The following is a 13872-nucleotide window of genomic DNA, read 5'->3' on the forward strand; positions in this document are numbered from 1 at the left end:
ATAGTAATTATAAAAATCATCTTAGTTTGAACTCATGTTTTATTTGTTATCAGTACTACACTACACATCAGAAGAGAAACAGAACTATTGCATTGTTTCCTTTACTCATCTGATCACATTTTCAGGACTTCAACACAGATATAATTTGTTTTATATACTCTTTATGTAATCCTCCTTTGTCTCTTGGAGTCTCTCCAAGTCTTGGTTATATTCCTCTATTTTTATTGCTGCATTTATGACTCTAAGCTTTATTACTTATCAAAGTATAAAACAGCAGTTTTATGAGTACTGGCCATACCTGAAAAAGTTAACATTTGCATAATATTATTCTCTGTCAAGCCACATTAGTCAGCGATAAAACCCTCACTTTTCTTCTTAAATACCGGCCAGTTCCTGTGAACCACCATCCCAGAGCAGATAGATTTCCTTATAAAATACTGTTGTAGCAGTCTTCCATTCACAATGGGTATCTAAATTAAAAGGTCTACCACAAAGAACACAGAGATCTGAAGCTTGGAATAGATAGCAAATTAATAACTTTAATTGCTATTAATTGGCTCACTCATGGGGAAAACTTCTACTACAAATACAATGTTCATGCAGAATATTTATTGAATCAATTTAGCATAAGTTTAAAGGACTATACTTTTTTTTTTAATTTAGACATCTTCTTTAAGATACTAGGATACTATGTACTAAGGAGTGAATGTCCAAAGGAATTACAAGCATAAAAATAGTATACATCTTAGCAATTTTCAAAAGCCCTTATGTACACATAAAACCTTTTGAAATTAACCCCATGGCATGAATTTTAAAAGGAGTTTTGTGCAATAAAGTAGTAATTTTCAAAAGCCCATTTATAGTATATCCATAAAGTCCATTTATGTACATAAAACCCAGCTTTATATGCATAAAACCTTTTGAAAATTATCTAAGCATTTTTCCTGTAGACACACAATGGGGCAAACCCTTTAGTACATCTGGCTGCTAATGCATGTTTTAGTAAACGTTTTACTATATTTATGAAACTTGCATGGATGTATATGTATCCCCTCTTCTAGTGGTTGCTATGAAGGTAGGGGGTACATTCAGTACCAGGGCTTAGTCTTTGCAAAGTCCCACTAATTCCTGGCATAGATTCTCTGAAAGAGAGGGAGGATGGAGCTCCAGTGCTCAATGCTTAGTGTACTTGTTCTTTCTGTAAGAGTATGCTCAAAATCTTAGACTCTACTAGAGATGGTCAATAATCAGGCTGGACACATGAGTAGAGCATTCCAAAATTTAAAAAAAAAAATCTTGTTCAAGGGTAATTAATTTGTATTAGATACATTTTCTTCTTGTTACATCCATAATTATTTCAATATATAAAATTCAAATTGATCTGTAGCTGTGGTCCCTTAGTCTCTTCATACATAGTCTTCTTTCTTCCTGTTTGAAATATTAGATGGCCCAAGGTACAATGGAATGGGTTCTCCTTTCTTTCTTGGATTCCCCATTTCAAATACCTGTGGTCTGCTACTGGATTCTGAAATCTCCAACCTCCTTTCTTGATTCTCATTGGTAGAAACTCCTGTGGGGAGCCTCAGGTTTCTCCTATTTCCTCAAGATAGTGTCTTTCCATTCTTCCAACATCCTCTTAAAAGTTATCTGGATCTGTTGGTCTCAATGATCAAAAAATTCTGAAAAAAGGAAAAATTATTATTTTTCCCCATTTCTCTCTTTAGGGCAGGAAGGGTAGACAAAATATGTCTTCCCAAACAAAAATCACCAAAGAGCAAAACATCGATATAAACTTCCTTACCACTGGAAAATGGAGTTTTCTCACTACATAACCTATTCAGCACAAGATTTTAGACAATAATAGGGATGTGCATTCAATTAAAATGAGTATGGACAGGGCAAGACAATGAGAAGATTAGACAAGGTCTGGTCAAGTCAGGACTAGACAAGAATTGGACAAGGACAAGACTATACAAGGACTGGTCAAAGACAGGACTAGACAAGAAAGTTCAAACATGACACAAGGAAGGCAAGGCTAACCTAAAGGCCTGAAAGTTGCAAGGTTGAGCAGGAAAGCCCAAGAGGGCATAGAGCATGGTAGGTGGGTCTGAAAGGTTTCAGAGCAAGGCCAGGAAGCAAGGCAGCTGGTCAAAATAGCCTTCAAGGCAAGGCAGGGGGGCCGGTGTAGGGCACCAGGCAAGGTAGAAAGCCAAGGAAGGATACAAGGCAAGGTAGAAGGCCTGGGTAGGCTGTACATTCAGGCAGAAGGCTTGGATAAGTAACAAGGCAATGCAGAAGGCCAAGATAGGCTGCAAGGCAAGGCAGAATGTCTGGATAGGCCACAAGGCAAGGTACAAGACCTGGGTAGGCCACAAAGCAAGGCAGAGGCCCAGATAGGCCACAAGGAAAGGCAAAAGACCTGGGTAGGTCACAAGGCAAAGCAGAAGGCCTAGCTGGCTACAAGGCAAGGAAGAAGGCCCAGGTAGACTACAATGCAAGGTAGAGGGCTTAAGTAGGCCACAAGGTAAGGCAGAAGGCCTGGGTAAGCCTTAAGGAAAGGTAGAAAGCCCAGCTAGCTGACAAGGCATGGTAGAAGGCCTGAGTAGGCCACATGGCAGAAGATGAAAGAAGAAATGGCCAGATCAAGGGGCTGAGGTGACTCAATGAAGAGGTGCCAAGGGACTGGACAGGATGGGTTAAGTAGGCCTGGAGCTGAGGCATCAGGTGATCAATGAGGAGCAAGGCCCTCTGAGGATTCTTGGTGGAGGGGAGGTTGCACCACAGGGCTACCGGTGCCATTGGTCAGCCCATCACATGGTAGGAGCACAAGATGGCGCCGGTCGTCCATTGCTCCTACCATGTGACAGGGGCCGACCAATGGCACCGGTAGCCCCTGCGACATAGTAAGTGCAAAGGCTATCGGTGCCATTTTGAATACCAGCAGCCGACGGCCCAAGTGCAGGAGATCTCTCCAGGACCCCCGCTGGACCACCAGAGACTTTTGGCAAGTCTTTGGGGGGGAAGGGGGGGGTCAGGAGGGTGGGGGGTTGTAGTTAATTAAGTTTAAAGGGTTGGGATGGTTTTTTTTTTTAATTTAATGGGAAACGAATCCCATATGTAACTAATGGATGAATCGGGGTCCCCCGAAAATGGATGTAACGGATTTGGGTCCTGACGAATACGAATACCGAATCGAATGTATCTGACCCTGCTGCACATCCCTAATAAGATCTATGGGAAATCATCTAGTAAGGACAGTTCACATGTCCAAACTTGCTCCAGACCAATACATCATTTGAGAATCATAATTTTGAAATGTTTACAAATATTGGAAGCACTGTGACCTCATGAACTTAAATTGTGAATAAAGGCAATCAACTGTGGTGGTTGCAAGGACTGTTTTAAGTCTAAGGAGGAGACTTGGAAGAAGGAAAGTAATTGAGTCCAGTAATATTGTCAGATGAGGGCAACAAAAACTTTGCTTGAAGTTATGCAAAGGATAAAAAGTGGCCTTTCGTAAGTAAATGAGATGGAGACCAGATACCAGTGCACTGCCATATAGGCCAATTAATTTGTTTATGGCCAATGAAAAAAGAAAAATTCAGCCATATTATAGTTAGAGTAGATGATGTCCAGGGAACTGTTAAGTTTGAAATAGTACCCTCTAAGTGCAGAACACCGTATATGTTGTCAAGAATATAGGATTAGTGCGAAATCGAGACATCGAAGAGAGACTGGGAATGGAACAAAAAGCAACAGGTTGAGAAAGTGCATGTTCTAAGGAAAGCCAGACAGGAAGATTGCAAAAATCATTATCGGCAATCCAAGCATGGCCTTGCTATAAAATAAACGCCAGATGATACATTCGAAAATCAGGAAGGTTCACCCCTCCCAGTTGTCTGGGCAATTTCGATTTATGCAAGGTAATGTGTGGAAGTTTATTGTTCCATAAAAAGTGAGAGAGGAAGGAATCCACCCTGCAATAAAATATAAGGGAGAAAAACATTGGGAGCATACGAGAATCTAATTAATGTGCAGTGCAAGAGCTATTTTTATCGTGGCTACACATCCCCACTGCTGCGCGCCCCGGCCTCGCTAGGGCTGCGACCGGCCCTGCTCACCTTCCAGACCCAGCCTCCACTGCTCCCCCGGTCTCTCCTGCAGTCGTAGCTAGCTGTCTGCGCCCTCGGGCTGCTAGCTCCTCGGCCTCCTCAACTCTGGACCCGGTTTCCTCCTGCTCCGGTGCTCCGCATCACCTCGCCTTCCTGCAGTTGGCCCCTAGGCACGCACGTTCGCACAGGGCTGACCATTAAAAGCGCCATGGCAGAAAACAACTCTGTGGCGCCCAGCGATGACGTCACCTGAGCCCCGCATAAAAGGCAGGGCTCAGCCCTCCATTCCTTGCCTTAGCAAACGGGACGTCACATTGTGTGAGCTAGTTGCCGTCCTCGTTCCTGAATTCCTGTGCTTGGTCCAGTGTTACCGCATCAATTCCTGAGTTCCTGTGCTTGTTCCAGTATTCCCGCATCTGTTCCTGTCTTCCTGTTCTCGTTCCAGTGTTCCTGCATTGTTCCTGTGTTCCAGCGCCTGTTCCTGTATTCCTTCATTCATGAGTTTGTTCCATGTTCTGCAACTTAGGCTGTACGTTCTCAGACTGATACTCAGTACTGACCTCAGCTTGTCTCTGACCATGCTTGGACCAATACCTAGAACTGACCTCTGCTTGCCTCTGACCATGCTTGGACCAATACCTGGAACTTACCTCTGGATGCCTCTTACCACGCTCAGACTGATACCTGGAACTTACCTCTGCTTGCCTCTTACCATGCTCAGACTGATACCTGGAACTGACCTCTGCTTGCCCTGAATCAGCAGATGACGCTGCGCCCCCCAATGCTGACGCATTACCTGACCTAGTTCTCCCAAGGGTGGACACGTTCCCCCCGATCGCCCCGTTGCCAGTGTCCCCCATTACATCCATTCCCGCCCCAGTTGCGAGGTCTCAAGTCACTGCGTTCCTGGGTGCGGGGTCACAAGTCACTGCGCTCCTTTTTTTTAAATTTTCTTTTTATGCAATTTAACAAAAAAACTTATTACAAGAATTTCTCTTGAAAAATGAAATACAGAGATGTTACATATATCCAATTACAATTGAAACCTTTAAATAGAAATCTAACATCTTCCACAACACTGCAGTAAAGTCTACCAATAGTGGGGGGCAGGATTTACTCAACTTAAAGAAATTTAAGATAATCTTATTTCAACGTATTGGTTAGATAGATACAAAGAGTTATTCATTTATTAAGGACAAGCTGATTCAATGTTGGCACTTGCTGGGCTAACAGTTTTCCCTATTAAAAATTGAGTCAACTGTGGGGGATCATAAAAAATATAAGTATTACAATTTGCAAGGGAATTTCAAAAAGAATGACCCCCCAATCAGCAAAACTTGCGGTTTTAACAGTAGAAAGGCTTTTCTCCTCTTTTGTGTCTCACGAGAGACATCTGGAAAAACTCTGATATTATAACCAAGAAATACTTCGTTTCTATATCATAAACATAACCGCAAAAGCCAATCTTTATCATGATCCAATGCTAAGCAGACTATTAATGTTGCTGGTATAGCCAAGTCAGTGTCTGAACTTTCCAAAATATTAGAAATATCCATTATTTGATTTTGTCCAGGGTCTACAGATCTTCTTCCTTGAATTTGCTCCTCAGGTATTCTTACTTTAGGTGCATAAAACAACTTTGAAATAGGAGGCATTGCTGCCTCTTCTATTTTTAGTATTTCCAACAAATAACGTTTAAACAAGTCCCTTGGAGATATCAATGGTACCTGAGGAAAGTTTATAAATCTCAGGTTTCTATATTTACTCAAATTCTCCAAGTTTTCTAATTTCCTCGCAGTGCTGTTTCTAGCGTTAATAAACGTTTCCTGTGTTGCCTTAATTTCCAATATCTTCTGTCTATTAGTCACTCCTTGGTTTTCCAACTCCACGGCAGCATGTTTTAGCACTTTCACTTCCTCTTCAAACTGAGCAATTTTTACTGTTAATGGCTGAACAAGCTGTATAATAGAAGCACGCATCTCTATAATTGTTTCCCATAAAGTTTCCATTGAAAAATGAGAAGGTCTTACCACCTCAGGAATACTTTGAACCGGGACCGCTCTTATTCTCCCAGCTCTGTCCAACAAAGAATAACCTGCGTTCATGTCGTTTACTCCCTCGATGAAACTTGGGTTTACTGGCGGCGCGTTTCAACCCCTCTGTTCTCTGCCAGGATACACCCTTTGGCTCTTTGGTCGTTTGGCGTGCCTGTTCGGACTGGGGTATCTCTCTCACCTGCTGGATTCTCCGGCGGTGTCCTCGTCATGGGGCTCAAAGGTGACATCGAGCCTGGGAGAGAGGGGAGCTCAACTTCTCCTCCCCGAGTCTCCAGCGGCTGGCATTTCCTGTATTTACCTCTCTGCACAAGATGTGGGCATCAATTGGCCCCGAAGTTGGCATCGACGATGAGGGAATTGCAGGGTAAGATTCCCCTCGTGGTTTTCGCTTCCTTCCCATTAGAGATAATTCTTTAGCAAGTAAAGTTTTCAGGCAACACAGGAGCTCAAAATCGTGCAACTCTATCGAGCAGCCATCTTGGGTCCCGCCCCCATTATGAAGTCACTGCGCTCTTGATTGCAGGAGTCACAAGTCACGGCCCTCCTGGTTGCGGGGTCCCAAGTCACAGCGCCCCCGGTTGCGGAAGAAGTCTTGTACGGTGTGACTTTTTTGGCGCACAGCGTCCCTCTGCCAACAAAAAATAAAATATGGAATCACGAGTTCATCAACATATTTTTCCTACTAGGCGCTGAGCCTGAAAAAGGGGGGTCGGGCAAAGTAAAAGATAAGTGACCCAAAATCGCCAAGAATATCCACAATTGGATCAAGGCGTTCCACATTTTTATGAGCGTCATTGTAGAGCATTAGCCCGAGAAGTCCCTTTTCTCATTAGATATATTGACACCATAATGAAGCCCAGAAGCGAGGCGGATGGGCCTGGTTAAATTATGACATCAGGTTCAGGAAAGGTATGGCGCAGGATCGCTCAATTTCTTGGAAACATAGATTATTAGACCTATGGTTGGATGAAATGACGTTGCACAAGTCCACTTGGCAGGATAGATCCCTTACCGGCACTGCTCAAGATAAGTATACTTTCCAATGTAGTGGGAGGCATGACGTGTGCCGGCAGTTCAACGCTGACCTCTGCACATGGGCAAACTGCAAATTCAAACACTTGTGTGCCACCTGTGGTCTCGGGTCTCACCCCTCTAATCAATGCCGGAATGCTAAATAACGCAGACCGATCAGGCTGGAAGCTGGACCACCAGTGGTGGCAGTAGTGAGTTGATGTGTCCGGCAGGGCTGATGTCCTTCTGATACTGGAATATAATCTCTAGGTTGCTGAGCTGTAGAGAGAGACTAGTAGTGAGTAGACATGGTATACTGGATACAAGATGGTACACTCACAATAGTAGATGTCTGCAATGGTCTCTATGCCACAGAGAGTCTTCAGTACATTCAGGAACAGGAGCCGTAGGCGAGCACTGGTTCCAAAAATAGTCTGTAATAAGAACTCACAATAGCTGTATATGATATGGCTTCTAGAGTAGAAGAGAGTCTGTAAAGGATTCTAGGAACATAGGCCCTCGTGGAGCGAGTACCGGTTCCTATCTGCAATCTTGCCAATATAACTCTCGATCTCCGTACCTGCGATAACATCTTGGACGGAAGGGAGTCTTCAGAGCTATAGGAATGTAGGCCCTCATGGAGCGAGTACCGATTCTTATCTACAATAGAACTCTCTGTTTCACGTCTGCGATCGCTTCCAGGCAATGAGGAGTCTTCTGAGTATTTAGGGACGTAGGCCCTCGAGGAGCGAGTACCGGATCCCGTCTTGGCAATCTGAAATCAAGAAGAGAGAGCGGAGCCCCCGTGGAGCGGGTACTCCTGGTAAGTTTGAAAAGGCCAAGCAGTGGAGAAGGATTCCCCTCGCTGACTCGGATCGTTGTTGCAAGTATCGTGGACTGCCGAAGCAAGTCCTGTGGAGTTCCTTGCTAACTCGTTAGAGGTTAGCAAACAAAGACCTTTTAAAGTGAAAATGGATGACGTCACTACGGGGGGACGCCCCCGAGGTCCGCGCCCTTGCTGGTACAAAGTCTGGAGCGCGCATGCGCGTGCGCCCTTACGTCATCAGTAACATGGCGGATCCGAAGCATCAAGCCAGCCCGGGGACACCGGGACCAAGAGGCAGGGAGAAGCCGTGGCTGCATCTGTCCATCAGAGCTGAAGGGAATCGCTCCCAAGGTAGAGAGGGTGGAGCGAGGGCGAGAAGAAGCACAAACGCAACAGAGATGTTGCTGATTGTAACAGCTTGCTAGTCACAACAAATGCGGTCGCAAGTCACTTTGGTGTCCCATTAGAAGAGAAAACCAAAGGGCCAGCTAGGAAAATTACATTCCTAGGATAGAGTTAGATACGGAGGCGCAGATCTCTAGACTCCCCACGAATAAAGTAGGCAAGCTACGCGATGTTATTAGTGAAATGCACTGTTTAAAAAAGGCCACCTTACGTCAATTTCAGTCCCTTATTGGTTTGCTCTGTTTTGCATCCAGAGTCATATCGATGGGCGGGAGCCTTCCTCCGTAGGCTTTCCTTGGCAACCGCTGGTGTGCGCAAGAAACAGCATCGCATACGAGTTACTAACGCAATAAAGAAGGATTTAATTGTTTGGGAAATATTCTTGAAAGATTTTAACAGTGTCACGTTTTGGCAGGATCCACCTAGACAGAATAGTGAGCTAGAGCTATTTACGGATGCAGCAGGAGGCATTGGCTTCGGCATCTGATTCCAAGGGGCTTTGTGCAGTGAACGCTGGCCGCACCATTGGTCACAACACAAAATCACCAAGGACCTAACCTTCCTTGAGTTGTTTCCAATCATAGTCGCACTCAAGATCTGGGGACAGTCATTAGGCAGGTCTCATATTGTTTTTAGATCAGACAATTTGGCTGTCATTCAAGTTATTAATGCCTTGTCCGCTTGCACTTTTGAGTCCAACGCACTCATAAGGCAATTAGTTCTCACCTGCCTGTGTTTTAATATTACCTGCCGCGCTGCGCACATCCCCGGTGTACATAATTACAATGCAGATTCTCTTTCCCGATTCCAGTTGACAGCGCTCTGATGCCACACCCTAACAGCAGATCATCCACCTACCCCCATACTCGAAGAGGTCTGGCAGTTTGGCCCCACGAATTTTGGGACTTAATGTTGGGATCCTTATCCGAAAATACACGTCAGAGTTATAGACAAGCATTGCTAGACTTCCACAGCTCCCTGGGAATTGACTCTGACGACATCGACATGTGGCCAATCCTGGTGACCTCCCTATTGAGTTACATATTACATTGCTAGGCGGCTGTAGCAAGCCGCCTAGCTGGCCTTTCATTCTTTTCTAGAATATTAGGATTCCCCAGCTGCGCCTCACTATTCCAGATAAAAAGAGTAGGTTGGGTTGGCATAGGGAGGTGGCTAACACAAAAGATACTAGGAGGCCCATAACTTTGGACATTCTGAGACAGATCTTTGGGTTCTTGGAAGTCATCTGCTCGGATACCTTTGAGTGTAATTTATTTAAATGCGCATTTTCCCTGTCTTTTTATACGGCCCTGTGCGTTAACGAGCTTACCACGCACTCTGCAAATTGGCCTTCCTCCGCATGTTTAGAGAGGGAAGACACGGTACTCGAATATAAAAAAACTTACCATATGCATCCGCAGGTCAAAGACCGACCAATTGGGCTTTGGTTCCAATATCATCCTCCGTGAATGGGCAGGGGAGGCCACTTGCCCAGTGCGATGTACCAAGATCTACTTAATTCATCTCCTGTCAGGTGGAGGCCAATTGTTGGTACATGTGGGGGGTGGCTCACTAACCTGATACCAGTTTATTCGGGTTCTCCACAAGGCTCTGCAGTCAGCTGGAGTCAGAGTAGCGGGTTACTCGTCTCACTCCTTCCGTATAGAGGCCGCAACCATGGCGGCAAGCTTAGGATTGAAGGACAAGGAGATAATGGCTATAGGCAGATGGCACTCGGGAAGGTTTAGCTGTTACGTAAGACCGCTCGAGTATTTTACCAACTGTATATAGCATAACTCATTCTACCTGCCTTTTATCTGTCGACAGATCAGGGACCGCGAATGCACGTTGCATGGATTATGGGGCACTATTATGTGCTATGAGCACATAGGAGGGCCCTCGAATGGCCAGAAGGAGAACACCTTGGCATGGCGGCGCACCGGGTATCGTTGCTGTGGAAAGGTATCTCTGGGATGAGTATTAAAAATTGACTCTAAACTTTTGTGCCAGATTTGGTGCAGGCTTTATTACATTAGCTGCTTTGAGACCAATGTACTACTAATCCATGGTATTTCTCACAATTAGTAGCCTTCTTAGTAGATACATGCAAATAAGTTGGGTAGAAAGCTTGCATGCAAAGCTGAGGTCTTGGAATGACTGAAAAAAGATAATTATACTTCATTGTGGTATTTCTGTTTTGCAAAAAAAACAACCTGCAAAGATGTCTCTGCGTGCTGGTTTTCATTTGATTCTGAGTTAATGAGCTGCTTTGCATTAACAGTAGAAAACTCTCAAGCCTTGTGCATTATTTGCAAATGTTTACTACTTGTGAAGGGAGTAATTTGCAAATTTGTATGCAAACAGGCCCTACATGTATAATAACAAACAAACGCCCAAAGCTTCAGCATTTTTATGCATTTCAGGTGGTTTTGAACATTTTTACATACATAAGCTTTCATCTGCAAAACATTTACAGCTTAGTGCAACCATCTCTTAAGGCTTGATTTACCCTTACTCAAGACTTAACAAAATGGCAAGCAATATTTGCTTGGGCAAATACATTTTATTGTATCCAGAGTTTAACAACAGGCAAGTAAGAGGCCCTGAGTAGCTGAGAAATTCTGAATAAACAACCTTTACATTGGTTTGCTAGCAGAGAAGCCACCTTAGTCACATCTAAGTCACACCTCTTTTTTTCCCTCTCCCAGTTAAGGCTACCTTGTTAGAATGTAACTTTCATGCTCCTTTCAAATTGTCACTTGTTATATGGTTGGTTATAGTTCTACTTTGTTCAATGTAAACAGAGTTGATTTGATCTGTATCAAGAAAGTCGGTATAGAAAAGCCTTAAATAAATAAATAAATAAATAAATAAATAAATAAAATTAATAAAATTAATCTACAGAAATGAGATCTCTCCAGCATGGAAGAAATACAAAATGGGTATGTGAACTGTCTGGAGCTGAGCAAGCGCTCACACATCCTCCCTGATCTTTCCCTTAGCTTTGTACTACATGGTGGCACAATGAGATTTTGATTGAGGTTATAGCTGATAAGCTCATGTTTTTATGTTAAGTTCTGTTTTTTGATTTCTTATGTTGGTCTAAATGTATTGGTATTATTTTGAATACTGGCCTTATATGTTTAATATATATATATATTTTTTTACTCTACCTTGCGAAACTGTTTGGCTAGGAAAATGGTCTAGAAATGTTGTAAATAAATGAAAATTACAGGGGATCCTGATGCCTTTCCACAGGGGAACCCCTAGCACAATCCCCACAATCCTACGCCTTCCTAAGGTTACTTGGAAATTTGAGCAAATCCTGTTCTGTCATTGTTTCGCTCAGAGCTGAAGGGCCTAGAACAGAAAGGAAAACAAACAATTGTATCATAGCTGTAAGTGATTCGTATCAGACATTATTTATTTATTTATTTATTTATTTATTTAGATTTTTTTTCTATACCGGCATTCGTGAAAATATCACATCAAGCCGGTTTACAATAAACAGTGGGGTGATAACCGGAACAGAGAACGAGATAATATGTACTAAACATACAATAGATGCAGTTATAAACAGACATAAAAGTGTAGCAATGTTTTGGTAATAATAAAACCATTTAAGAAACAACTCTCATTTTATTTATTGTTCCTGTTAGAATGTTGTCCCAAATGACATTAGAAGAAGCAAATATGAGAATTTACAGTAATGAATTATTTCAAATAAAGAGAACTCACTAAATTAGGGAAAGGCAACCAAAACCTGGAATGCCCCAATGGAGGCAGTGCATGCAAATATTCCTCATGCATACTCATTACAGATATCCTGAAAACCAGTCTCGTTTGTGGTACTCCAGGACTGGAGTTACCTCCACCGGCACTAAAGTTTCAGACTCAGCAGCGGAACACAGTTAATTTAAACCACTACTTATCAATACCACAATCAGCTTTTCCTTTTTTTTTTTCCAGTTATCTGTATGGCACATGGAAGAAGAAGACAACACCACAGAAAGGTCCTTGGCATGCTTTAATTCTCATTTCTCTTTAGTGATGAAAGGACAATTGCTTTTTTTTTTTTTATATAGGTACACGGACATCACTCATCAGTATCAGATCAGAATCCCACATTTAATAGCTTTCCCCATGTGGTTGTATGCTAGTCACATTCCTAACTGTGATCACAATTATTTTCCTGAAATCTTTTTATCTCATTATGTCTTTCAGGATTCGTGGAAGTATATGAGATTAAATAAATGCCTTTAAATTTAAAAATCAAAATGTACCTGATGTAAACTGATCAGTTTGGTCAAAGCTCTATTATTTTTACTAGACGTTAGATTGAATTCTGATCCACATTTTCTGTTGTGTGCGTGGCATGTGTGAAGGATGTGTGCTCATAGTTTCTTTCCCTAAATATCCAGCTGCAGGCTGGCATGTGTTGCACAGTGTAGAATCTGTCATGAAGTGCTGCTCCCCCATGGGAGCCTTTCTCAGACGTCTTGACTCTAGGGATGTGAATCGTTTTTCAACGATTAAAATTATCGTCCGATAATGTTTATATCGTCTTAAATCGTTATAGAACACGATACAATAGAAATTCTAACGATTTATCGTTAAAAATCGTTAAATCGTGTTAGTGCGCACTAACTCGAGTTAGTGCGCACTAACTCCCCGTTAGTGCGCACTAACTCGAGTTAGTGCGCACTAACTCCCCGTTAGTGCGCACTAACTCGATTTAGTGCGCACTAACTGAAAATGATACAAATAAACACTTTCCAGGTCACTGAAGGTCAGTTAGGAATGAATATGTGTTCCTATTGGCTGGCTGCCCTCTTATCTATTGATATTACCAAGGTTACCACTGAGGTGATGGTTGGGGGGATGGGAAATGGAACTGGAAACTAACGAACACCAACAGAAAATGAAACAAAGTGTTCACACTTCCCAGGTCAGTAAAGGTCACTTAGGAATGAATATGTATGTATGTATTCCTATTGGCTGGCTGTGCTCTTATCTATTGATGTTACCAATATGGTTGGGGGGATGTGAAATGGAAACAGTTGGAAGCTTGACAAAAAAAGTAATGTAATGATCAGCACTCACGTGACTAGAACTTGTTTGTTTATTATTTTTGTTAGCAGGCACCTGAAATGCTAGTGCATGTTGAATTTGCCAATCACTGTGCATTTTAGAAAGGTGGTCCTGGCTTGAACTGTACACAGTTCAAATATATGTAATTGATTGTTGGTAAGTGTATTTTTTAAGTAGCCACACTGGCACCAGTATGTTTACTTTTCCTCCTACTTAACTCACTAGCTCAGCTTTGTAAGAAGGGCTTCTCTGCTTGTGTGTTGTTTTTGTTTGGTGTGAGGAGAGCAGAAACATCAGATCTTTATTCAATCTACTACAGTCATCTCTTACAGTGCCCTATCCCTATTAATACCAGGAGTGTTGTGATCTT

The 13872-nt window shown here is 42.8% G+C and overlaps 1 long non-coding RNA gene across 1 annotated transcript in view; it reads left to right on the forward strand.

Annotated features, from left to right (window-relative positions):
- Window positions 1-12488, forward strand: part of LOC115080856 — a 52445-nt gene extending 39957 nt beyond the window's left edge. The window contains exons 2-3 of the long non-coding RNA XR_003853686.1: window positions 10239-10373; window positions 12381-12488. This is a non-coding gene — a long non-coding RNA (uncharacterized LOC115080856). The remainder of the gene's footprint in view (window positions 1-10238; window positions 10374-12380) is intronic.
- Window positions 12489-13872: the final 1384 nt, after the last annotated feature.

Source organism: Rhinatrema bivittatum, chromosome 1 (assembly GCF_901001135.1).
Source record: "Rhinatrema bivittatum chromosome 1, aRhiBiv1.1, whole genome shotgun sequence".
Taxonomy (NCBI): domain Eukaryota; kingdom Metazoa; phylum Chordata; class Amphibia; order Gymnophiona; family Rhinatrematidae; genus Rhinatrema; species Rhinatrema bivittatum.